The sequence below is a fragment of the Siphateles boraxobius genome, unplaced genomic scaffold, assembly GCF_051911475.1.
Source record: "Siphateles boraxobius isolate OS27281-9 unplaced genomic scaffold, OSU_SipBor_1 1, whole genome shotgun sequence".
NCBI classification, from domain to species: Eukaryota; Metazoa; Chordata; class Actinopteri; order Cypriniformes; family Leuciscidae; genus Siphateles; species Siphateles boraxobius.
This window is the reverse complement of record NW_027508699.1, coordinates 14,547,679-14,575,505: the sequence shown is the minus strand read 5'-3', so window position 1 is coordinate 14,575,505 and position 27,827 is coordinate 14,547,679. Positions and strand designations below refer to the sequence as shown.

The window sequence follows — 27,827 nt, the reverse complement described above, 5'->3', positions numbered from 1 at the left end:
AGTTGGTTCTGCGATGCAGAAATGACACAGTTCAGCTTTAATATGCCTAAATTAACTAGTTATGTGTAACAGTAGGCTATATTTCCAGCTCCTTTAATTGTTTACAGAAGTGAGTTTGAATGCATGGCAGCAATACACAGAGGAATTTCGAGAGGGAACATAGTAACGTTAAGTTCTTCTGACTGAATTCTTGGAGCATCTCAAATGCTAACTGACAGAGAATGCTTTTTCAACATCACCTGCCATCAGCTCCTGAACTCCCAACCACTGCAATCCAACTGCAAGTCTGAGTGAAAGCCTCATTATTATATTGCTGTTGTTGGTATAGACTTCAGGACTCGCATGTCATTTAGGTTATAGTTAGTAGGGCTGGGTACCGAGTTCGGTACTTTTTAGGTACCGACCAAATTGCCTCGATACTACCGAGTATCGAAACACGTCTTGTTTTTCGGTACCAAGTTTCGGTACCTAAGTGGTTAATCTCGTCAACGTCAGTGAAACAATAAACATGCAGCATGATTGGCTGTGGCGGAAAAACACTAGTTTAAGCGGCTCCCCAGAGACGTGGCTCGTCGCACGTGAGGCTGTAGTGTGTGTGTGTGTGTGTGTAAGCGCCCAACCCAGATAGATAGAAAATATGTGGAAATGATCAAAAGTGTACCTATGTACCCGACTCGATGCCATAAGCACACGATGCGATATTTTCGACAAGATAATTGCTGCCAAGACCGGTAACACGGTAAATCTGATAAGGCACTTAAAAGCGCACAGAATACACTCGAGAGTAGAAAGTTTATCAGCCTTCGACTAGGCTACAAGAACTGGAGCGCGTCACATATAAACCAAAACTCAGCGTATAGGATACTTGCCTCACAGACATGAGAAATAGTTCTATATATGTTCAAAATATGTCTACTTTTAAACGAAACAATTAGAAATAAATAGTTTGATTACCTAATCCATATAGGCGCGCGCGCGTTCACTACTACAGGGATGACGAATCAGCATCGCAAATTCGCAATAATCATCTTTGCAGCCAACACGTTTAGTAAACACTAGTTCATTAATAAACAATTAAAATGTCTCCTTGCTATCGTTTCCCGATACATCCATAATCATTAGGCTACTTTTGCCAGTGCTTTGCGCAAGCTTCATGTGTGCTGAGCGCGAGGCATATATCCCGCACCCCAGTAGCCTATATTTAATTTAATTCAATTCACATTTATTTGTATAGCATTCACAATACATATCGTTTAAAAGGAGCTTTACAGAAAATGCATGTGTCTAAATTACAATTTAGAGTGATCCGTTATCAGGGGTGACTGTGTGTAATGCATTTCAATTAATTTTCATTCAGTTTCATTGTTAAACAATGCATTAAGTTAAGGCAGAAACAATGAGCTCATTGAAGTAAAGAATACATGTTGTTAAATGATTAGGAAACATAGAAAACTTTAGCATTGGTGCTTTTTTACAGACTCAAAATATGAGTGTAAAAAAAGTCAACAAACTGAAAAAATTAAAGTTTTTTTTTTAGGTAATGTTATATTGATAAAATTGGTATCGAAACAAGTATCGTTCAGGAACCGGTATCGAAGTCAAGGTATCGGTATTGAAAATTTTGTTACGATACCCAGCCCTAATAGTTAGTAACATTTACACCCTTTACAAACATAATTTTTGTTTCTCGTTTCACACAGTCCCTCGACTCTCTTCGTGCCAGAGCTTTGCCTTTCTCTGAGGAGGGTGTTAATGTTTTTAAATGGCGCACTTGCAAGTGGATTATTTAAAAGGTGGCGTGTCAGGCAGATCTTTATCTGGTGACTTAGCAGCTTGAGTCGGAGGTACTCGGCATGCCGTCTTTGAATGCTGATTAGATTGCTTTCACTCCTGTCGGCTGAATTGCACGCTAAAAGCACGTAGGCTGTTGTACATTAGAACCACATGAGGGGACTGAATGTGATTTTAAAAAAAGAGAGTGAGACTGCGTTAGAATACTAAAGTGACAGCATTGTTTAACCCTCCAGTGATGTTATGAGTAAATATGTTGAGTTATATAATAGTTTATTGTCCTTTATTGACCCAAAGGTTACGTTGTGGCTCGACAGTCCCGCCAACTTACGCCACAGCAGGATGTGGCTTGCCCTTTGATTGTGTGCTGAAATCATTCTTGGTAGGAATCAAGCTGTGGGATATTCACTGTACACTACACAATTCTCCCTTCCTGTACAGAAGTGCACAGTATGTGAGTACATGGTGTAATGAGCTCTACTCTGTTCCAGAGACGTCAGGCACATTCAGACAAAAATGGGCTTGATGTGCCCCTTCAGACGTTGTGCAATGTCCATAATAATAGAAAAAAAGGCTTATTGTATTTATTAGATTGATTATATGGCTGGGTTGTATGACTATATTGTGACTATGGCATAAAGTGTCTATCAGTAGAGATTTTACTGTAGCACATTACTAAAAGTTGTACGCGTAAGTGATAAAGAAACATTCATGAATGAGAAAATAAAGAGTGGGACGTGCTTGATGTTGAGTGCAATAAGCTCTCAATGTGGTTGGTGCTTGCGCTTGACTGACACACAGCTGAAGTGGGCACACAGAAATCTGCCTCTTTTAGACGGCATGCAATCAGTTTTCCTAATTTGTATCTCTGCTCTATTGTAATTGCCCTACTGTTTGTAATTTTGCTTTTTTGTTCTTATTTTTAATTTTAAAAATAACTATATCAAGATACATATTGTCATAGAGATATAAAATTTCTCATACCGTGATTTTGGTCATATCGTTCACCCCTAATTGATTAGATGAATTATTTGCTTCATCTCATGTCTGCATTTATTTGAGCCTATTTTATTTTAGCTAATAAATAATCAATTAGGCTATAATGTGTATTACAATAGTGAATATGTTATGAACAAGAACTTTGAAACTTCGGCTACTTGAAATCAGATACTATAAGTTAGGGCTGAACGATTATGGAAAATAATCTAATTGCGATTTTTTTTTAACCAATATTGCGATTTAATATGCGATTACTTTAAGTTCTTCACCTTCTGTATTAGTCGACAAAGACAAGCAATAAATTATTGTACAGTAGGGATGGGAATCTTTAGGCAGCTCATGATCCTATCTAATTTTTTTCTTATTAATTAATCTTAATAATACTTAAAATATGTATTTAATTACATGTGTAAATATACATACATTAAATATATATATATATATTAATTAAACCAATTTCATGTTAAGAATTTTAAATGGACTATAAACTAATATAGCTTCAACATAAAAGCTAGTAAATAAAGAAGAACAAAAAAAAACATTACAAGCAATAAACAAAGAGTGCTTTCAGTATTTTAAAAGTAGGCTGTCTGAACGTTTTCCATTCAAGAACTGGAGTGATTTTCCCCCTATACAATAAATTGCATTCACACTTATGCACATATCTCTTTTGAAATTGTAAATGTAGTTTGTCCTATTGGTTTAAGATATAACTGACCGTGTTTACATTAATTTCGCGTCAAAAGCATTTTGAGATGCAAGTACATTTACCCAATGAGTCGCTCACAGCCGCATGCACGAGCACTCTTCACAAAGCGCGCGTAAGTATTTTAAAATGAAAGCAGCTTTCTCAGTGATTTTCATAATTTTAATATATAAGCCAACTGCATTCCAAAAGACATAATGCCTTTGTGTGGAGCATTTGTAAGGAAAATTCCGGCGGCCAAGACCGCGCACTGCAAGAGTAACATCAAAGCGGCAAAACCTGTGCAATGAAGCCCGCGACTGTCCTTGTAATTCGCTTAAACCCCGAACGTGTGTGTGTGTGTGTGTGTGTGTGTGTGTGTGTGTGTGTGAGAGCGAGAGAAAGAGAGAAATTAGAAGCAATTCAAATTTATTTGTATAGCGCTTTTCACAATACACATTGTCTCAAAGCAGCTTTACAGAAAGTGCATTTCGGAAATGTACATAGAAAAATACAGTCAGTTAATCATGTATAAATTTATGGCATAACAAGCAGAATACGGAAGCAAGCAGAATACGGTTGTTTCTAAAGCACGCGCACCGTCATCACGCATGTGTGTTTAAAAACTAAGCTCAGATTCGATTCTGAAATTCTCTGAATCAATCCTGAATTGTTGGAGAGAGAATAAATAACACGATCACATACATAAAAAATAAACTGTTCTTTCCTGTATGCCAGACCTATGCGTAGCGTGCCAACTTGATGCTTGATTTGCAGACTGCTTTTCTCTCGCGTGTCACATGACCAGTGTAATCGCAGCTTTTACGGTTACAAAATCGCATTTCATCATATTGCGATATTATCGCAAATGCAATTAATCGTTCAGCCCTACTATAAGTAACTTTTTAAAAATAAATAAATAATAGCCCGACGTGACTGTAATGACATCATTTATTTTCCCAGCTGCGGCGATCTCAAGGCAGTTGGCATTTTCATTCTGCCTATTCACCATCACAAGGCAGGAATCCTTGGCATTTCACCCAATTTTCAAACTAAACTTTGTGAACAAAAATGGCTGTGCACTGACAGTGATATTTCAGTTAGCCTAACACTGTAGGTGAAAAATAAGTGTGAGGAAATATCACCTTCTACAACAAAACTGCACTGGGTAGTTTTTGGTTAAAACAGAATGTCACGCTGAGCATAATTTGCAGAATTGGCTGTTGAAAAAAATCGGTTCTTTTAATTTCAGTGAAAAGATGAGACATGCTTTGAGGGGAATGTCAAGCTTTTGTCAGGCTTTTATTGCATCAAACAAACTACATTGTATTTTTGTAATATTATTATAAAATTGATTTATAAACTGTTATAAAACATACTGCTTCTGAAGTTTTAGATTTAGAAAATCACAATTTTGAGACATAATGCATTGTTGGTTTTGTTGCTGAAATTACAGGCCCAGTTACTCCAAAAACTCTGCTACACAAAAAATGACTAAGGAAATAAAATCATATTTCTGATGATCAGTGTTCGAATTAAAATTGAGAAAGTTTGGTCCCACGAGTCCCACCTCTCAAATGTTCCTGTATTTGATGGGTGGAAGATGATGCTTTCCCACATTCTCTTCAAACTCTTAACATTTATGAACATTTAAATGTACTTTCTTGCCAGATACAAAGCTTCTTTTGAATAATTGTACATGGTGTGAAGTGAAAATTAGTTTTTACAAGTAACAAAAGATGCAATTTAACAATCTAAAAAAAAGAAAATGGATTTGTCCGTTTAAAGGGGAAGAGTTAGGTCTAGTCTACCCCCCCCCCCCCCCCCACCCAGATAATTCACAATAATATTTAACTAGAATCATTGCTTTTTTGTTTTTTATGGTGATGATCCTACACAGACAACAAACTTGCATGCAAACATTTGATTCCTGTTGGCTTTCTTTGACTTTCTTTTCTTTCTAAGTCTTATCCTGTTTACGTTGTGCATAAAGCCCTTGTGCTTTAAATGAAACGAGGCGTCCAGTTTCCTTGAGGAAAAAGACTAAACAAATCAACATCAAACTATGTTCTAGTAAATATGAGAATTGAGATAATTATAATTGAAAAATTAATTGGAATTCTAATTAATGCCTTCTGAAGTGAAACTCTTGAAGGCACAATGCTTATCGGACAGAAGAAATATTGAATTCTCCATCTATGGAAGACACATCACCTCCCATGCAAACTAACGCTCAGATTGGAGAGAAAACAACTACTTGATGAAACCAAAGGTATATGTGCACATAGAAGTAATAATAAAAGAAATCTCACATATTGAGTGGTTATCAATCAAAATTTCCATTTTTATTTTCAACTGTTGGTTAATGGAACATCCAGACTTTGATTATTTTCGTTTCAGCAGTAAAAATTGCTCTCTGCTTTATTGACCGAATCACATGATCTGTATCAATGCTACCTCTTAAAGACCTTAAGTGAACACTAACATCGTTGATCAATTTTCAGAGCAGCAGTGAATTAAACCAAGCCGTAGACTATTTGCAATGCACGCTGAGGCACTTCAGGAGAAATGAAGTAAACAGGGCGATTGAAGATGTGGATCAATTCCACAGTAACTTGTGCTTAAAGAAATATTCTGTTCCAATACAGTTAAAGCTCAACTTCACTAAACTTTTGTAGCATGCTAGCCATCCAATAATCCCAAAAAGCTTTGTGTTTTGTTACTTTTAATATGAAGATGAATTATTAATGATTTTATTATGAAATTTTATATGGTGCCAGATCAGGCGGTAGCACAGATCAACCACGCATGAACTGATCCTCTCATCTCCTGTTTACTACTAGTTACAGCAAAAAATAGACACCAGGGTGAACACAATAGGGTGAACACCAGAAGGTATGTTAAAATATTCATTACAACTTGCCGAAATGAATCCTGTCTTATGTAATCGCTCAATCAGTGTTTCAACCGGGAAAAGACCATACAATGTCACTTACAATGTCGTTACATTTCCCTCAAGAAAGCTATTCAATGTCCATAAACTCATTAGCAAGCTAGAAAAATAACTATAGAGATGAGAATTTTGCTAAATATATGCACTGTATTACATATTCATTTTGTATTTACTTTACCTGTTAGTGATGTCTTCATTATTTAATGTATATGTTTGAATAAATGAACAAACTGGAGTAGAAACAATTGCTATAAACAAGTTGATATAAAAACTGCCTTATGTGCAATTTAAGTGTTTGTACAACTCAAGTTTCAGCTATTTGAGTTTTGACTAGGCTATTAAATGAGTTTGATCAAGTAGCCTAATTGATTAGCCTATTCATTAATTAGGCTATTTATTTTCGATTTTGGTTTTCGGCCAAGTGCATTCAGAATTTTTGGTTTCTGTTTTGGCCCATAATTTCCATTTCGGTGAATCTTGTTTTTATTTATTCATTTATTTATTTATTTTAATTCCACTGACCTGGACCTTCCGAATGCAATCTGTGTGAATGGTCTCTAATTCAGTCATTTACACACCCCATGTTGTTCTAAACCCATATGACTTTGTATGTTCACGTTGTGGCAGTAAATGCTGATCTAATAATTTGACAATTTGCTGAAAGTGTTTATGACAGCAGCCCAACAACGAGGAGGAAATTAAATTACAGACTTCTGTGTAATGGCACCAAATACGTATGTGGGGAATTAACACTTCCTTGCATTATTTTTAAACAATGTGTTAATTGTGTTCTCTGTAGTGTTGTGAAATTCTAGTTTTAGTATACTGTTAAACTTCCTCTAAATCCATTTTTGTCATTATCAGCATGTGTTTGTTCATTATCTGTTATGTTCTAATTTAGCTTCTGTTATGAACATTAATTACAATGAGTGTTTCCTCATAATTAACACATCAGTCTGTAAACTTCTTGGAAATGCCTGTCATAGTGGAAATAGTTGTAAAAATAAATGTGATTTTTATTCCCGTTTACATTTTAAATAGGGCTGCACAATATATCGAAAAATTATCGTTATTGCGATAATAGTATATGTGATATCCGTATCGCAGAGAGGTGCGATAAATTACATTTATTTTATGTGCCACGCATTTGTGTGTTGCATGCATGCATAGGTTGTTTATCCAAATTCGACTAATCAAATGGGGCCTTGCTATCTTTATACCCGCCTCTCCAGTAGGTGCTATTATGCTATTGGCTAGATCGGGCCCAAAGGGGAACCTAGTGGCTCAGAGCAGAGAGTGAGCTAATTTTCCCAGTATCGTGCAGCCCTAATTTTAAAGCGTATGTCAATGTTCAGGGCTTGACATTAACTTTTTGAGGCACTTGTCCTTCGGACAAGTAAATTTATGTTTCACTTGTCCATGCACAAAAGTCACTTGTCCGGGTAAAGATTTATAATTTTATCTAGGGCTGCACGATTTGGGGAAAATGTCATATTCCTATTATTGAGATCAATATTGCGGTTGTGATATGCGATTGCGATATAATAAACAAATGGTTTCATGAGTCAACTTGTTTGGTTCTAAACCAAATGCACACACAGATTAGTGATAATTCTGAAATTAGCAATAACAACTAAATGATTGATAACACCTATAATGATCAATAAGCCATTGATGTTTGGATAAAAATGAACTGTCTAACAGGTAGGACATATACAGAAATTGAATAAAGTTATCAAACAGTCTGCGCAGCATAAATTATAAATTATATATAGACTACTCCTTATTAAAGCTACACAAGTTCTTTAGTCAAGAGCAGTGAGTAATTTTCTCTGTTCCCTTTGTTCTTTCATTAACTTTACTGACAGAACACTTTATTGGTAGCTGGCCCTTTAAGAGCAGCCGCTGTGGACAGAGACGCGGATCTCACACGCGCCTCATTCTCTCACGAGTCACAACTCTTTATGTCCATCATAAGACTGCTCTTGTGTTATGAAGATACTCGACAAATGACATTTTGGCTTAATTGTGTGTGTTGATGTTCGTTCAAGCGCGAAAGAGAACTGTATTCTGGCGCGCGGTCTGTGCATGCGCATCATACTGGTGCGCGTCTTTCTGCGAGTCACATTCAGGACATTCACAGGCCATTCACATTCAGGACATGTCTTCGTTTCAAATCTGTGAAATTAAATCTGTAAAATAGACGTAACAAGTGGCACATAACGTGAAGTAACATGGCATTTTATTTTGTTTGAAATTTAACTTGTCCGGTCGGACAACTAATTTTCTCTTCTACTTGTCCTACAAAAAATCCACTTGTCCCGGACAAGCGGACAAGCCTTAATGTCGAGCCCTGATGTTGTACTGTACATTAGGGCTGAACGATATTCTGTTTTAGCATCGACATCGCGATGTGCGCATGCGCGATAGTCACATCGCCGGAACGTGCGATGTGAAGAAGGGTAGCACCCATGGATGTATTAAGAGAACGGTAGCACACAGTAAACACAAGTTTGTTGTATGGCTTGTTGCTGGGGTGACATGCACGTTCCGCGTGCCTGCACAGTGATTGGTTCGCTGTGCCACTGCTCACCGCTCACAGCCAACATTCTCTGGCAATCCTGTAGCTAAAAAAGAGCGACGAAGAGGATCCGCTGCAAGAAAAGGATGACTTCTTACCAAAAAGAAAGTCAAAATCAGCTATTTGGGACTATTTCGGCTACAAAAAGGAGGATGTTGACCAAAAACAGGTACTTTGCCTGGAGTGTTATAAAGTTGTGGCCACAAAACTAGGAAACGCCACCAATTTGTCTGATCACTTAAGCCCCTTTCACACAGCGCGTTGATCCCGGGAAATTGCCGGGATATTGCCAGAACGCCTTCTGTGTGAACGCAAACACGACCCGGGATTGATCCCGGGATCGATGCCAGGTTGGGGACCTAGTAACATTGCCGGGATCAGTCCCGGAACGCACCCTGTGTGAACAAAAGCCGTAATCAATCCCGTGTCGTTATGATGACGCTGAAGTGAAGTGAAAGCAGGCTAGTGAAACGGTACGTAATGCACTAGTTTATGATCAAATAAGATTTGTAGTAGTTATTTGTAACGAGAGAGAGAGAGAGAGAGAGAGAGAGAGAGAGAGAGAGAGAGAGAGAGAGAGAGAGAGAGAGAGAGAGAGAGAGAGAGAGAGAGAGAGAGAGAGAGAGAGAGAGAGAGAGAGAGAGAGAGAGAGAGAGAGAGAGAGAGAGAGAGAGAGAGAGAGAGAGAGAGAGAGAGAGAGAGAGAAATCGCAGCTCATAAGCAAACTATAGACGCTGCTGAGACATTACATGTCACATCGATGTCACGTGTCTTTACGGGATTTTTTACGGGTTGTGTGTGAACGCACGCTCTGATTCCGGAAAATCACTGGCAGTGTGAATGAACCAAAATCAAACGAACCCGGGTCAAATCCCGGGTCACTTTATCCATGTATTTTCCGGAATCTCTGTGTGAAAGGGGCTTTAGTGTAATGTTAAATCTGCTGTTTTATTTAAAAATGTGTTCTGCTTTTCTGTTTACAGAAATATGTTCTAATTTTGGAATAAAATATGAAGTGACCTTTTTGTCACTTGTAATGAAGCTTGCTTATTAGTGAAATTAATAATATCATGGAATGGTAATTATTGACTTTAGCCTGGATTGATGGCTCGCAATATCGCAATATATATCGTTGGGAAAAAAATATCGCAATGCATTTTTTTTCCAATATCGTGCAGCCCTACTGTACATACTCTTATACCTTTTTGAATACTATGTGCTTTCATGTTGAGTTTGTCATTAGACTTCAGGGACTTGTGAATATTTAGGGCTGCTCTGACATCTGTGACGTACTGTTTCCTGGATGGATTTGAAGTGAATAAACATGGGCACTTTTGATGTTCACTTGTTTTGTTACAAGCAGGTTTTAATTTTCTGCAGGTGTCTTGATAGCCCCTAATAATGATAGATGAGAAGAGATTTGTATTTTAAGTGTTAAGTGTCTCAAGTATTCAGCCAACAGCCTACTGCAGAAATTGAATAATCAAATGTAAAATAAAACAGCATAGTCTTCACTTTAAGAATTAAACGTGATTTGATTCTTATTAAAGCTACGTTTACTGGGTTTATGTAAATACTCACCATTAGTTTTGCATGTATTTGACAGTTTAGGCATGGACCCAAAGCTCAAATTTTACTTTGCTTGTCCGTGTTTTGCTTCTGTCTCGGAGCGCACGGAATGAAGCACAATAAACATTTATCGTAATTCCATAATCTTTGGAAGCCGAAATCAAAACTCAATTTCGATTAATCACACAGCCCTAGTGAGAGCAGGCTTTACCATTGGGCTGATGTGGGCAGTGGAGCTCTGCCAGGCTGTCCAAGCGTCTCTTTCTCCATCTCTATGGGCAGTGTTGGTCCAGGGAAACTCTGGGCTGCGAGTCTGATGTTTCTAATGGGCTGACGATTCAGACAGCCAGTGGGAACAGGTGGTTTGGCTCCAGACTTTGAATATCCAGAGTAGAGCAGGCCAGCCATTGAAAGACCTACCATTTCTGTCCAACCTCAGTCCACTTTGAGAGTTCAAGCATTGGGAATGAATCTCCTTTTGTTCTGAAGAGCATCAGTGCTTTGAAAATGATGAAATGCAGAGCAAACCGCCGTCTTGCGTGCTGTAGGGAAACCAAGAAAATGCATCCTAGTAAGTAGAGATGCTCTGGTCGACCAGCCATAAATCTGAATTTTTCAGTTTATTTTGGCCAATCTCTATTCCAGATTTGCACAAAACTGCATTGCAATTATTTCCCAAAATGCTGTTTGTGTGGAAATATTACAAAGTCTGTAAATAGGACGTTAACACAGGCCAGAGATGGAATGCGCTGAAGACGTGCCAACAGATACTGAACAAGGCACAAATATTGGAAGAAAAATATAAATATTGAATTGGGGGTTGGGGTTTATATTGTGTTTGTTCAAATATTTGTTTTGCTTTAAATCTTTTAATTATACAATCCAATTTAAATTGTTACATTTGCTTATCTTTGTTTGGATTGTGATAAAAATTCAGTGCACTCTCAAAAATAAAGGTCTTTATTGTCATTGATGAAGAATCTTTAATATCCATGGAAACTTTACGTTCCACAAAAAGGTGCTTTATAGTGGAAAACGGTTCTTTCGATTATTCAAATGTTATTCATACTACGAAAATAAACAACAAATAAATTTGCTTTTAAAAGATAACAAAAATTGGCAAACGGTGTATCGAAATCGGCCATGAAAAAAATAATGATCGGATTCGGTTCATCCCTACTAGTAAGGCTACATACCACGACTGCCACAACATTGAGTGCTTGAAGAATCCTTGGAAGGCAAACTCAGAAAAATGTATGACAGCCATACAGACTTGCTAGTCCGTGTCAGTCTAGCGTTTAATGCTGAGGAGGAGTCTAGCCTAGACGGAGGAGTCTAGCCTAGAATGACACAGCCTCACTAGGATGCAGCCTTCTGAGAAGCACACACTTGAAACCTCAAGGCAGAAAAGTGGCTGTTCAAGAGCAGGATTGAACACCACTGGCATATAAATAATAACATAATAAAAAAAATGAGGACGGACACTTTTTGCAACCACTTTGTACTAGGGTGACCACCATCCATCAAACCAAATGTGGGAAGATTATAAGTTTTTGTGGGACAATGTGGGACATGTTACCAACACTAAAACATCACCTGAAACTGTTATATAATGTTTATCTAACTTAATAAAAACATTTGTATTCTGCCTTTCAGCTGATAAAAATTCTTTGTTCTGTAGCCCCTTCCAGAAAACACCATTAGATCACAATAACATAACATGTCTTTATTTTACATGTCATTTAAATTCAACACCACTGAGCCCAAAGGCAGCAGGCATCATGCAGATCACTAATTTTGAAACAGTTCTGACCTAGTCCAGCTAAAATCCTACAAAATAAATAATGAACAAATAAAATATAAACCAACATGAATTTAGATCATTGACAGTCTTAATATATAAGAATATATTAAACCAAAAACGTTCATATTTTTTTAGAAAGGATGTGAATTAAAACAAACACAGCAGGCAACAACGTGATAAATTCTGTTAAATATAAAATTTAATTTACCGAATTATCCATTTGTTTTCTGACAGGGAACACATGGAACGAATCATCGCTCCACATTTTGATTGACAACCGTCACAACCTACTAGTGAACGTATTTACTCCTTTCTTTTCAACCATTGGATAGGATTTTAAAAACTGCTGTTGTATTTGTACATCTGACGAAGCGCTGTTAAATATAGGTGAAAAACTATGCCGCAAAAAGAATAAATCCTAAAATGCTTTCTTAAAAAAGCAAAAGAACGCATGCACGTTTTCTTAATATGAATATGATACTCAAAAACCAACAGACTGATGAAAATGCGGGACATTTTTTCAATATGCGAAGTGCGGGACAAAGGATGAAAATGCTGTGCGGTACAACGCAAAGCGGGACGGGTGGTCACCCTACCTTGTACTTAAGATTGCAACCACCGCTGTCATGATGGCAAGAGGGACAAATGCTGTTTTCTTAAGAAAACAAAACAACAACGACCACCTTGTTTTAAATAAAGTTCTTCTGCTAAAATGGGAAATATTTTGTACTTATTTTCATATCATACACATCACAAGCAGAAGAAGTGTAAACAAAAAGTTCCCACTGATATTTTGAAAAACATAGTGTTTTTTTAGTCCACGTAATGAAAGGCACTGGGGTTCAATGTTTTGAACAAAAACTCTTGAAAAAAGAATTGCCTGGGCGGCAGTGGGTCAGTGGTTCATGTAGGTTGTCGACGAACCGAAAGGTTGGTGGTTCGATCCCCGGTTCCACCTGACCAAGTGTCGAGGTGTCCATGAGCAAGACACTAGGGGTGGCACGGTACATGAAAAAACATCCGAACCGTTCGGTTCGTTTGTCTCGGTTCGGTGCGTGTGTGTGTTGCACGGTTCGACGCATGCGCAATGTAACCTCGTGCCCGTGACATCAGACAGTGTGTTTACTTTTCGTGCGAAATAAGAGATGTGTGGACAATGGACATACATATATGAGGCTTGTTCGACTTGAACCGGCGCTGCACAGACCGATCGATGAATAACATCAAAGTACAGCGAGAGCAACGGCTCCGTATGCTTTTCAATCACTCTCGCGTTACTTAGATGTCATAAACCGATCAATCTGTGCAGCGCCGGTTCAAGTCGAACAAGCCTACAGTAAAAGTGGAGTATGGAGTGCTGCAGGTCTCGTCATGTATAGAAATGTCAAGTGGGAGATATAAGGAAGGCTAACCGGAGTTGGAGGATGCGCCTGTGTCGTATAAGTCTGGTGTGTGGGAACATTTTGGATTTCATGTTACCTATGATATTTAAATACAGTGACACCAAGTTTAGATAAGAACTCAGTCATATTTTTCCAAATACTGCACTTTAATTTCAAGTGAAAAAAATGTATCCTCACTCTCAGGGAATAGAAGGATTGTTGATACTGTTTTTGTGTTGAGGTTGAACTTATGTTTCACTTTATAGTTATGCCTTTGCTATTGTTATAGCCTCATTATAGGCAATTATGTGTAACATATTTTGACTTATTTAAAAGATAGTGCTTTAAGAGTTTCTCTCTTTTTCTTTTAAAAGATAAACATTTTGTAAGAGCTACACTGACGTTGACAGTTTGATAAATGCAAGTTAATTTTAATCTTTGTGTGCTAAAAATGCACATAAGTCCCTGTATAGATAGCAATACACATTCTCCTTTTTTGCCAAATAAACAAAAGCATTTCATCAATGTCTTCTCTCTTGCTGTATCAAAATGTCACCTAGCTTTCCTCAGAGATGGTCTCAATAATGTGCTTTAAGTCAAGTCAAATTCAGTTTGTGCATGATTACATGATATACAATTTTTTTTAATACTGTATCCTGAATTGTGGATAATTAAGCTATAGCCTATATCATATGCTGAAGTACATTTCTGTAGTGTTAAAGATTAAAAGAAAAAATAACAACAAGAACCGTACAGAACCGAAAACCATGACCCTAAAACCGTGATACGAACCGAACCGTGGGTTTTGTGAACCGTGCCACCCCTACAAGACACCTAACCCCAGCTGCTCCCGACGAGCTGGATGGCGCCTTGCATGGCTGACACCGGCGGCGGTGTATGAGTGAGTGAATGGGTGAATGTGAGGCAATATGTAAAGCGTTTTGGTGGCCATTGGGTCTGTTAAAGCGCTATATAAATGCAGTCCATTCATTACCATTTAGATCTACATGAAGGTGAGTAAGGCCTTGTGTCCATCAAAGCCATTTTTAACCAGCTTAAAACACCTAGCTGTGAGCGCTTGAGGGCGTTTTGGCAGTGCAGTGTTTTTTTCAGTTGAGACTCTTTGCTTGCTATGATACGGTATATCCACGGAAGTGTTACTAACTAATTTGTTTGTTAGTAGTATTGTAGTATTGTTTCTATTTAAAAATGTCAAGAGAAGGTAAAGTATTTGCTTTGGCTTTTGTTTTAAAATATTTTGTTCCATTGTAATGCTTGTTGTGATCTGTTGATATAGTACAAGCAGAATGTGGCGGTTGGTCAGTGTTGTATTTGTCCCGACCCTCCACTGCCAATGCCTATTGTTTTAAAAATGCAGCGATCCCATTGAAAGCATTGGAAAAATACACTAATTGCTGAAAAAAAAAAATGCTTTGGTGGACACACGGCCTATATGATGAACACAAAAATAAACCCAGCAGCACTTGTGGAGTGGAGAAATTAAAGAATCAAAATATACAAATTATTCTTTTTTTTTTCCTACAAGTTTTGACACACAAAGCCTTCATCAGGGATGAAAGATTACAAATGGAGAAAACATCAATTTAAATGCAAACTAGGCTAAATCAAAATTCAAACTTGAGTCAACTCAAAGAGTTTGAGTAAATAATGACAGAATTTTCATTTTGGGGAGAGTGATCACTTTGAAAAGTTAGGCGTTGTGTTTCGGACTGCTCCATTCAGTCCATCATCCTGTGTTTAAAAGAAGTTACTCGCCATGAAATCAAAATGGACAATTCACATTATTTATTGCAATATTTATTGTAAATTATTTATCTGTGCGCATCATTATTTTAATATTTTGCATTAAATTCATGACATGCCCTCTTGCAACAACATCTTTTCTCTGATGATGTGTTTACTGGCGTGAGGGCGGGACAACCTGGCACTCACATGAGATCACAGCAATAGCAAACAACGATCCAACTAATTCCCAATGAACAAAATCATGCCCTGCATTTGTTCTTGTTTGAGAAGCTGTTTCACTTGGATATACGTCACAATAGGGAAGAAAAGATTGCAAGTGTGGCTTGACCGTGTCTTGCATGAAGTTGGAGAGAAGAGATGCTGTCAGTGGATGGGAAGTCTGGGACATAGTTAGACAGAGGACTGAAAAACCTGCGATTAAACAAAGATTTTTTTTTTAAAGAAGCCCATCACCCTGAGGAGAAAGGAGAGGGTCCAGCACTCTTCTCCTCCCCCCTAAAGCTCGACTAAAAGTCTTGGACTCAGCTCATTGTGATGTGGTCTTCAGAAAGCCCTCTCGCTGAGAGTATCCTCCAGGCAATGCAAGGTATTGTTCTTGTTCCATGACCAGCATCAACATACTAGCTGCTCTCTTCCTGAGAGTGCAAGCACAAAAGCTTTTCAGATCTATTTCTGTTTATTTTTAACGCCTCAGAGTGGGTTTATTGGTATATAGCAGGTTCCAGATCCAGGCTTATCATTATTGACAAAATAGAGCTGCAAAGTGGTATATAGATCTTTTTGGAAGAAATGTTGTTTGGAAGAATTGATGTTGTGGTTCCGTGGGCCTCCATTCATCTTCATTCCCCATGCTGAAAATAGAGCCAGCGCCTGTGTCATTGGTGTGGAGGGTTTGGTGTGGAACCAGCTGAGCGTCTAGACAGAGGGATTGAAAGTCTCAAAAGAGAGCAGGAGGCATTAAAGCAATGACAGCAGTGTCTATAAAAGAGTTCGCCTCAACCATGATTATCAGTTTGGAGACAAAATGCTGTGTACACTTATGCCAAACCATGTAGTTCTTGCGTCTTTGTGTTTTTTGACAAAAATGGCTGCTATTTTGGAAGATTTACAGTCAACATGTGTCTACAGCCAATTAGACATCCCTTTTTGATTTGGATACATAATAATAATGTAATAATAATTGATATAGTGCTTTTCTGGGTACTCAAAACGCTTTACATGGAAGGGGGGAATCTCCTCAACCACGACCAATGTGCAGCATCCACTTGGATGATGCAACGGCAGCCATATTGCGCCAGAACGCCCACCACACACCAGCTTACTGGTGGAGAGGAGACAGTGATGAAGCCAATCAGTATATGGGGATGATTAGGAGGCCATGGTGGACAGAGGCCAAGGGGCAAATTTGGCAATTATCACTATTACTTTTGATCATTCATATATATATATATATATATATATATATATATATATATATATATATATATATATATATATATATATATATATATATATATATACATATACATACATATATAATTTTATATATATATATATATATATATATATATACATATACATACATATATATATAATATTATATATATATTTTATATATTTGTTTTATATGTAAAGTTCAACTGGTTAAATAAACTCCATTTACTTTTCCAAAAAGCAAGACTACGACGAGGCACTTGCTATGGAAGTAAATGAGCCAGCTATTGGAGAATGTAAAAGCAGAAATTTGAAAAAAATGTGAAATGTTAATTTTATAAAAGCACTTATACTAAAGGGTTAGTTCACCAAAAATGAAAATTCTGTCATCCTCATGTTGTTCCAAACCTACTGTTTTTTGCGAAATGTAAAATAATACATTATGTTGATAAAATTTTAGATTATGGACAAATACAAAAAAACAATGACGGACAAACTCAAGATTTACGTTGTGGAATCTTTTTTAACCTAGAAAGCAACCACCAAACCCTGGTAGCCATCCAGAACACCCTAGAAATCAACTAAAATCACCATAGCAATTCCCACAGGCCCCTCCTTTTATAATCAGCAGTGTAAACGCGTATAAAAGTGGGCCTCACTACGTTCCTGGTTCTCCCTCCAAATTATGAATCTGGCAACCACATGATCAATGCTTTGGCAACCACCATCACAGAATCATGCCAGTGAGTTTTGCATGGACTGATGCCATTCACATTTTCTGTGTAAAATCGTACAAATCTAGCTTTGAATGCCATGGCATGATTTTCTTTTTTCTTTTTTTTTTGCGTGGCTAGGCAGGCATGTGTTTTATCAGTAGTAAGGCAGTGTTGGATATTTTTTTTTTTTTGCTGTTTTTGACGGTGGCAGGCTGTTTCCAGTTCACCCGTGAGAAACATGGAAAACTCCACCTCCTGTGTTCATCAGTGCGTGTGAAGCAGCTCTCATGTGTCTCAACATCCCGTTTGAGAAAATAACTCTTGCTGAATTCAGCAGATGCTGCATTGTTGCACCTCTTCACATTATCTAGCCAAGGATGATCAATTCGATGCGCAACAGTAACAAGTTCTCTCATGTCCAAAATACGACTCCGTATCAGGCTATAGTTTTCTCTGGGTTAGTGTCACGCATTCCCATCTTGATGTGGACACATTAAGCGGTTTGTACAGCATATCAAGTGTTTAGCCGTTTCATGATTTTGCCCCTCCACTGATGTCACCCTACGGCCTGGGGATTTTGCCACCTTCTAGCTAATTTAACCACAGCCTCAACACTTTTCCTTGTGTTTATTACTCACTCAAGGCAAGGGGACTGTGTTTAGAAGGCTCAATGGCCCCTGTGTGAGTGTGTAAGGGCCTCCTCAGCAGGTCTGCCAGTCTCCTGCCACCAGCACTGTCAACCTGTCACTCAGCAGGTATTCATGTCAAGCACCAACCACGACAATGGAAAATATCTGACAGACCTCCATACCTCAACTAAATGGTCACGTTTCATGGTCTTTTTCCTTACCAGGTAAGGTTTTGTTGTAGATTTGTTGAAAACATTTGGTTACACCACTGGTACTGGTACCAGAATTGTCCAATTAGTTTATTTTGTGCATGGTAAAGAACACAAAAAAGCCACACAAGTCAAACTAAGTGGGGTGTAACGGTGCTACCTAATTTAAACGCACTGTGCGGACCAATATCTGCATGGCCCAGTGGATCGCATGGTGCTACTGAGTGGATGCCACAGCAGGTTGGAAAATGCTTCACAAACCAATTTTGAACATGGTGTTATTGCACAACCTTTTAAATTCTATGGGAAAGTATTGCAAGTATGCATTCAATTGATCAAAAGTGACAGTGAAGACATTTATAATTCTACAAATTATTTTTTTTCTAAATTTATGCTGTTTTGTTATAATATATATAATTGTTAATATATTTCACAATATTTACTGTTTTCTGTATTTTAATCTAATAAATGCAGCCTTGGTGAGCGCAAGCATATAAGAGACTATTGTTCAAAATATTGTGGTCAGTAATATTTTGAAAACCTATTTTTAATAGTGTAAGTATTTAACGTATTAATACTAAATATTGTTATATTGTTAGTACAATGATATTTAATAAAATTAAGATGAGTGATGGTACTAGCAAATCAGGTGAACCTGTTGGGACTATGCCACTCCTTTAACATGCTAATCTGGAGTTCCGTCTGAGGCAATTGTCTAACCCTGAAAGCTTTTTCTTCTATTTTTTGGCTTTCCAGACATTACATACTCAATTCACACCTTCAGTTCCCCTAATTTTCCTAAAGGTGACTCAGATCCCTTGCGGTTCTTTGTCAGACTATTGCTGCTTTGTTGTTTCATCAAGAATACCAGAGCAGATTTCCATCTAGGTCAACCGGAATATGCAGACGCCTCCATTCAGAACTAGACCTATAATATATTATATCTAAAGAGTGCCTGCGCTCCTGTGACCGCGTTTGACCATGCTGTTTGACTGGCAGATAAAAGGAACGTCCTTAGGGCGCGTTCTTCTAGTCAGGGTCTCGGCCTGTTTGAGCTCTGCTGAATTGACATTGTTCCTCATGCTCTCGCTTCCCCCGGTTCTGCTTTGATCTCTCTTTATAAACGAGAGGAAGTGTTGTGTGTATCTCTTTTCATCCCATAATATAATCCATCAAATGTGTTTGTCTCAGCATTAACCGGCATCACCATGTCACAGCTGGAGAGATCGTTGTTTCTTTAAGCTCCAGTTTAGAGCAAGCAAAGTGGTTACATGATTTAATTAAAATATGGTAACTGTTTTAGCAGTTTTAGCATATGGAATGAGAAGGGCTTGGCCTTGTTGTGTGATCTGAGTAACCATGGGAATATTAAAAGACTATTTTGAGTTCAAGGCATTCATTTGCAAGAATGTTGATGTTGCACTTGAATGCATTGAGATTTTCTCTAATTTTCCTGCACACAATAAGTTCAGCTTGAACGATGTTTGAGACAGTTGACAGAGCTCTGTCAACTCTCTCTCTCTGTCAATGTGGCCAGTGCTGCACCGTCACAAAAGTTTATCATTTGCTTGAGTTTTAAATCTTGCTAATTTAAATATTCAAGCTCAAGAAGATGCGAAAGAACTCAATTCGGTACTCGCTGTGTGAGATGTTTTGTGCACACACATTTGAAGTGCGTGTCCAAAAAGCCACGTCTGCTTCTCAGACATCGCGCAAATACTTAGAGATCTCTTTCATGTCATCTTGCTCTTAAACTGACAAATTCACAGAAAATTTTCAAAATTCCCATCTTGGCTAGTATCCTAGTAAACATAGTCGGTTATGTCTTAAGTGAACGTCAAAACAGGTGAGAAATAAAACACGTTTAACAGTATTTTGGATCCGGGCATTAGCCTGTCATTGTGACAACAACCTAATATTCCTACTGTTGTCTGTGTTTTTAATGTTAATCAAACAACAAAAGACAAAAAAAAAAAAAAAAAAAAAACTCACTGACTTGACTTTTGTAACTTTAATAATGATATAGGCTATCTATATTTAAATAATAGCCTATGGAGTGTTATTTTACATTTGACTACTTTTTTCAGTTTCTGTACCTGAAAACTTCTGTGTGACCTTCCGTAAAAACCTGAAAAGCACTGTTTATTTCATTTGTATTGTTTTATTGTATTTATTTGTGCTATTGCTCGTAATTTGATTGTGTTCTTATTTTATTACTGACTGTTTACTTGTCTTTAATGGTATTTGAAATTTATATTTGTTAGGCTAGTAGACTTTACTGTGGTATCAAAATTGAGAATTGTGAAATCATCCTATCCTTTTCAAAAATGGACACTGGAAATTTGGTAATTAAAATTTGGTAAATAAAAAAGCAAAGTGAAACATAGGGTGTGCAAAATATTTTTGTGAGATTAGAGATGCACCTGTCAACCGGACGTTTTTTCGTTTTATTTTTGCTGATCTCTATTCCGGACTTGTTTGCATTGTGACTGCATTGCAGTCATTACCTAAAATGTAGTTTGTGTAAACAGACCAGAGACGGGACATGCTGAAGATGGATGCAAGGGTGCGAGCAGAGAAAATATGAATGTCTCAATGTCTTTAGGAAATGCAAACCAGTTCATCGGCATGGCTGATTGTTTGACAATTTACAGTGGCTGATGATTGTGTCTGTTGGGCTAGATCTTCCATTATTTCCAAAATCTACTCTCATTTTTTGGTCATCCTGTATTTTAGATATTGGCATCAACCATTGTAAAAACCCAACTGCTAGTTGTAATGTTCAATATTTTCTCATCTTTGTAAAGTATGAAGAAATGGAAGCTACTGGGGTGGGGAAATGTTGAATTTTTTACATTCTTGTGACATTTTACCTCAAAATATAGAGCAACAGTACTATGACATAAAGAATCAATATTTTAAAGTACCAAAGTTCAATGTTTTTAATCATTAGACACTAAACAGAATCACAGTGTTATTGTATAATGACCCTGCTCTTGATATGCTCTATCATATCACCAGTTATCCGCTGCTTCTCATTCTTAGATTATGCGTGAATCATGTGCGTCAATCAAAGCTAGAGTAGCTATATAGTAGTTATGTGTAGAATCATGGGAAGGAATGTGCCATAAGGAACTGATGGCTTCCTGTTTTAGGAATGTCTTTTTTGACTAAGACATTTAGAACTCTAGCACACTGTAAAGTCTGGTATGTTATGCTAAGCTCAGGCTATGTTGTAGTCGTTGCACATGAGTTATTTCCCTAGGGTATTTTTTCGGTATTTAGCTTAGCACAAACTTTTGTAAGATTAGTCTGCTGATGAATTATGCTTTTGTGTGGAATATTCTCTTTGTTGAAGCCGTGATGGAGTTTATTCATGAGGATATACTATCACAGGGATTGTCAGTTCTCATTTGTATTTTACATGGTAAGCACTTTGTCATAAGGTGATATAAGTCCCCATCCTTGAATGTCTCCTGTTTGCGTCAGGCCATATAATTAATGTACAATGCTAAATGCAAATTGATAGACCTCAAGGAGAAAGCCTCAATCTCCATCACTTGAAAAAGTAACTCATACAGTGAGACCCAAGGTCCCTGCTAACTCACATCAGCCCTTTTTCAGAACTGAAACGCTGGATCTCTCCAGCCGGGGGACTTCCTGTTTAGACTGTGACCTTCTTTTGGTGAGGGAATCTGAGACTAGGAGATGGATTTCCCAGGTATCTAAGCTGATGATGTAATGGGAGTCTAAGCGTAACCAATGACGATGGCAGCCAGGTCATCACTCGTCCTGTGCATAGGTGGTCCCTTTTCAGAACACTTTGGACCCTCAGAACCCCACTGTCTGGCTGCAGATGGCTGTGGAAACTTGTCTGGATTTGGCTAGGTTACATTGGAGGTTAGGTTATATTCTTTACTAATAAATCAGTAATTTCAGAAAATATATATTTTCTCTCCTTTTTTTCTTCTTCATTAGATATTTGGTTCATTGGCACAGCACTACCTTAATGACTCCTCAAAAACATTGGGGGATAATTTTTGTTTTGTTAAAATTAATATTTGTATTCAGCAAAGCCGAATTAAATTGATCAAAAGTGACACTATGTGCATTAACCGAAAAGTGACACTATGTGAATCATAAATTAACCGAAACTCAGCTTATAGGGTACTTGCCTCACAGACACGAGAAATATATAGAAAGCTTGAAATGTCTACTTTTAAACAAAACAATTCAAAACGAAATGAAACCAACAACTCTCTTATGTTATCAATATGAAATGTGCATTTCTCTCTATAGGTGGGTTCACTGCGAAGATGGTGAGTCAGCATCGTCAACCAACACTGACACAGTTAATTCATTATTTATTAATAAATAATCAAAATGTCTCTTTGCTATAGGCACTATTTGACACATTCATAATCATTATTTTTGCCGGTACTTTTGCCGGTCCTTTGTGGCAAGCTTTATGCGTGGGCTTGAGTGCGAAATAGGCTATATATTACACAAACGTTCATTATGGTTTAGTATTCTCTCCCATATATATTTAGGTAAATAAATAATATAAATATGCGATTAAACTAATGGCTTAAATTAACAACTACTAATCACCTAAAAAAAAACTTTTGTCATGGACAGCCCTACTTACTTCACATATTTTCGAACCAGCATGTCACAAAGGGCATTCTGGGTTGAGCGTGCAACAACCTATTTGATAATCTAGAATAAAATCAACTAATCGAATTTTCAAAAATTGTGTCTCATCCCTAGTAGCCTACATTTCTATGATGTTTTATGACAAACATTTTTTTTCCCTTTTCTTTGTTGTGGACACTTTAACATCAGACTACTGCAAACTGTGTATTGCACTGATAAAAGGGCAGGAATGTTTGATTCATTTGGTTTACCATCACTGAATTCCTAGCAATAAAAAAAAATAAAAAAAAAATAAATAAAAACAGGCACTTAAATTGTGTGTTGTGTACTATCCAATTTTCCCAGATATAGGCCTGTCTAAATGTGTATGAGGTCAGACACTATAACTAACAGCTTTTGTTTTTGCAGGGGGATGCTTGAGGTATGGCTGTTACAGCCTGTGCATAATGTTAAGGCTCGATATTGTGCTGTCACTCAAACTCGGCCCCGATCTTCAGGTACACTTGCAGAAAGAATGGGCAAACGTAACTTGCTAAGTGCTTTTTCAATGGCAGCTTGTCAGGATGGTTGTGCACAAATGGATGCTAGGAGTGAAGGAAGCAAAAGAAAGTTTGTGTCTTTGTTCCCAAAATCTGATTTTTGTTTTTATCCTTCATCATCATGCCGAGCCTAATTGTTTTGCCATGGTCAAGAGTTTGCTAAACAAAGTATGTTAGTCTGGCCCCAGAAACCTCTGTTGTTCTTTTTCCCACCAAGGCCCATGCCATCTGTGAAGGGAGAATGTTGACTTTGCATTAGTCGCGATCTGCACTAGGCCAAAGTTCAGCAGTACTGCAGGGAATGGGGGCGGTCTATAGTGCACCAACGTCTCCCAGAGTCAGCGGTGTGAGCTGAGCTGTCTGTCTTACCCTCTCTTGCCACATGTGACTGTACTGTACGCCACTCCCTAGGCTATGATGACAGACATCCGAGGTCGGTGAGGTAAAATCTCAAAGTGAGTTATGGCAGATTTGACTCAAACAGTTTGGAAAAACTGCCTCATATGACATCTAGTTCCACTTTGTTCCCAGAACTGTCGCTTCCTTCAAGTGCACCTGGGAGGCTCAGAATCCCAGAGTTGCTCATTCGTTACTAGACGGAAGCAAAATGTGGATGTAGTCAAACCAAAACAAATAAACAGACAATTCATTAATTAAATGGCTTAAATAAAATTTAAATTAAAGAAATATCTAATTACTATAAGAAATGTGACGGTGAGGATATTTTCCCAACAGTTAATCGACAGTGTGACAGCACCGGTAATACCGGTATCACCGGCGGGGGCTTTTAAATCGCTAATTTAAAGGCAAATGTAAAATGTGCGCGTGCGGGTTTGCACGGGCATGCATAATGGTGCGGTCGTGCGGAGCAGCACTGTTTTGTTATCGTGCCCTGAATTGGCGCTAATTTGAAAATGGAACTAATTTTTTTTTACATCGCTTATAAAAACCTGGTGTGGCAGTGTGCACTTCACTTTCACTTTTAAATTAGTGTCAATTCATCCTTCGCAGGGAGTTTGATTGACATGCGATCTGACCAATCAAAATCCACCATTTTTGTCCGACAAAGCAGTCAGGAGAGTAAGTAGATTAACATCGGTGGATTTGAACTTGGCTTTAACTGAGGCAATCTGTCACGACACGTTAAAGAGCCGCAAAACGCTAGGCCTATTTATTGTTTAATTTTCTTTGACTGACCAAATTTGAAAGTTGAGACTTTGTTTCATATTAAATATTACCTGCTCGGTCCTGTATGTCAGCGCGTTGTCAGTATCCTCTATTTTTTGCACGTATAAAATACAATTAACGAACAACCTCGATCCATCAGGAAACGCCATAGGTCGTTGAATTTCACTTCGCTTCATGAAGAGTTTTTCTTTTGCGTGAAGAAGCCGTTCGCCGGAGATGTGTTAAAAGATAGCGGAGTGCATTTATGATTACGAGGCTACCGGTATAATAATCATCCTTGCGCCCGGTCTGAGTAATTTACTCTCTTACCTTTGTTCTTTGATTAACATTAATGACACTTTAAGACCAGCCACATGCGTCCCATTTTCTCACAAATCTATGTTCATTTAAGAGTTGATTTAAATAATTTAAGACTGCTCTTATGAGGAGGACACTCGACAAAACTGACATTTTGGCATAATTTGTGTGTGTTATGGTTTGTTCAAGTCCAAAAGAGAACTCGATACTGACGTGTGTCTTTTCTGTGTCGGCCAGTAAGTACTTCTGTTTGGCCAATGTGTGGAATCTGGACTTTTATTTTGACAGCACTGAGAACTCAAGCATCATTTGACATTCTCTGTCTTCATTAGTTTGCAGGGCTTGACGCTTACTTTTTTCTCTAGGATCACATGCACGTAAGGTAAAACATTTTTAGGAGCACATTATAAACTTTTTGGGCCGCAATGCAACTGTGGTGAGCAGGACGAGGCCAAGGGACGTGAGAATGGTGCGAGGCCGGTGGCGTGAGTGATAATGAACGTCACCTGTGAGACTCGCATCTCTCACGGAGGAGCGGAAGCATAAAAGAAGGAGCGACGACGCTATAGATCGAGAGAGGAACAGGCCTGATGGTTCGCTTGGTGGATGCCCGCGAGCGACCGGATGCTGTCCGCAAACGGCGTACCTGGCGGGTCGACATGCTGGCGGTGGCGTTCTCTTTCCTTCCCAGGTTTCGGAACCAGTGTAGCAAGCGGACGACTTCACGGACGACTGCTGGCCACACAAAACAGAAACAATATCCAACATAAAATCAGGCCTGTTCCTCTCTCGATCTTCAGTGTCTCGGCGCTCCTCCTTTTATGCTTCCGCTCCTCCGTGAGAGATGCGGTGCGTCTCACAGGTGACGTTCACTATCACTCACGCCACCGGCCTTGCTCCGTTGTCTCATGTCCTCGTCCTGCTCGCCACAGCAACCTTTTCAAATAATGTGTTTTAGCTTAATAATGGCGACATTATAGGTAGAATACAAAAATTGCACAATGTTTTTAAATATTTCTGCTTCAAACTGTTTTATAATAATTATGTAGCTATTTATTTATAGTCCTTCTGTGTATGGTAGGCCAGTGAAAATGCTGAGTTGCTAGTAACTTAGCCAGTAAGTTACTAGTCAGTAGCCAGTAGCCTGGTGAGCAAAAAAGTTAATGTCAAGCCCTGTATAGGCCACAAATCTATGCTCATCATCATACACAATCATTCTCATTTTAGCAGCCAGCCACATTCAGTCCAACAATCAAATTCTCACCCTCTTCAGTAAGATGATAATTCAGAAAATGGTAATGACTCGGGTTCCTGCTGAGCTGGCCTGAAGCTTTCAGTTTAGGAAGTAAATTGCTTAAGACCCTTACAGCCTCAAGGTGAAGGCACCCCGGGTCCTCAAAATCCAGGGAGGAGGCGTCACCGGAGTCAGCAGTCCTCACAATCATGAGGCGGTGTGTTACAGTCTACGCTGGTCCAGTTCCCAGACTTATCCCTTTACCACATGAATGTCTCTATTGTCCAGTTCAGGACCAGATGGGAAATGTGTGGTATCCAGCTCGCCAGCTCTCCTTTTTTTAAATCCCAGTTTTGTGAGAAACTTAGCTGTTGGGAATCCTGCTGTGGCTGTTGGCCAAGAGACCGCAGGTGCGTTACATAAATTCTAAGCTTTTGCCAATTAAATACCAGTGTTGGCTATGACCTCTTACCACACGAAAGTGCCAAGTTACATTTGCCATTTAGAACATTAAATATGCAACATTAACATTTACAACTTTGATAAGAGAATTTAGATAATTCTTCTGCAGCGTTCTCTCACCAGTGTTAAAACTGTTACAGTCAGAGTATCAGATGGAAATGCCAATGATACATTCATACTTCATGGTATTTACATAGGACTTCAATCTAATGATACCCTATAATTCTGTACCTTGCTGTACACTAGGGGTGTAACGATACGTATTCATATTGAACTGCACAACATCAAATGTCAAACGTAATGAAAGCGAAGCGAAACTGCGCTACTCATTATTTTGTGCTTCAAAGATCGTTTATCAGTTTGGGCCAATGTCAGTACAGCGCGAGACGATCTTGATCAAGCGACACTGTTATACACAGCGCTAAGAGATCCAGTAAACAAAGCATTTGAATTCTCCACTGAAGTAATAACATTGCTGCGAGATCTAGTGAGAAGCATTACAATTTATCCGTTATTAACGGATCCAACAGCGCTAACGTGGAAACCAGGAGAAACATTGTTCCATGAATGAACTAGTTATAGGCTTTAAGTCCACAGATCAGCAACATTGGATTGAATGTAGTAACACTAACTTGTAACCATAGAAGTTTGACAGAAATAGTAAAATGCTTTCAAGTACTTCACACATCTTTTTACAGCACTTCAAAACTCAAATATTATCATATTTAAAAAAGTTATTTTTAATGTGATGACCAAAACATTATTTGTTTTCCTTCAAAGATTACCCCCATTTATAAAAATAAAAGTTTCAAGATGCAGGGAAACTCACACTTATTTAAAAATCATTTTTCTTTTAATAAATAGGAAATTTCTCTGACATTTCTTTCTTTTTGTTGTATCGAAAACGTACCAAACCGTGACACCACTGTATT

General features: G+C 38.1%; 1 protein-coding gene across 3 annotated transcripts in view; it reads left to right on the top strand.

Annotated features, from left to right (window-relative positions):
* ptprfb (protein tyrosine phosphatase receptor type Fb) overlaps positions 1 to 27,827 on the top strand; it is a 225,132-nt gene that overhangs the window by 25,243 nt on the left and 172,062 nt on the right. The window contains exon 1 of one of the 3 annotated variants that reach the window (XM_077221241.1): positions 15,985 to 16,117. The exons of the other annotated variants lie outside the window; for them this stretch is intronic. The gene's annotated coding sequence lies outside the window, so the exon portion shown is untranslated. Of the gene's footprint in view, positions 1 to 15,984; positions 16,118 to 27,827 lie in introns of those variants that run through there. 3 annotated transcript variants of the gene reach the window in all.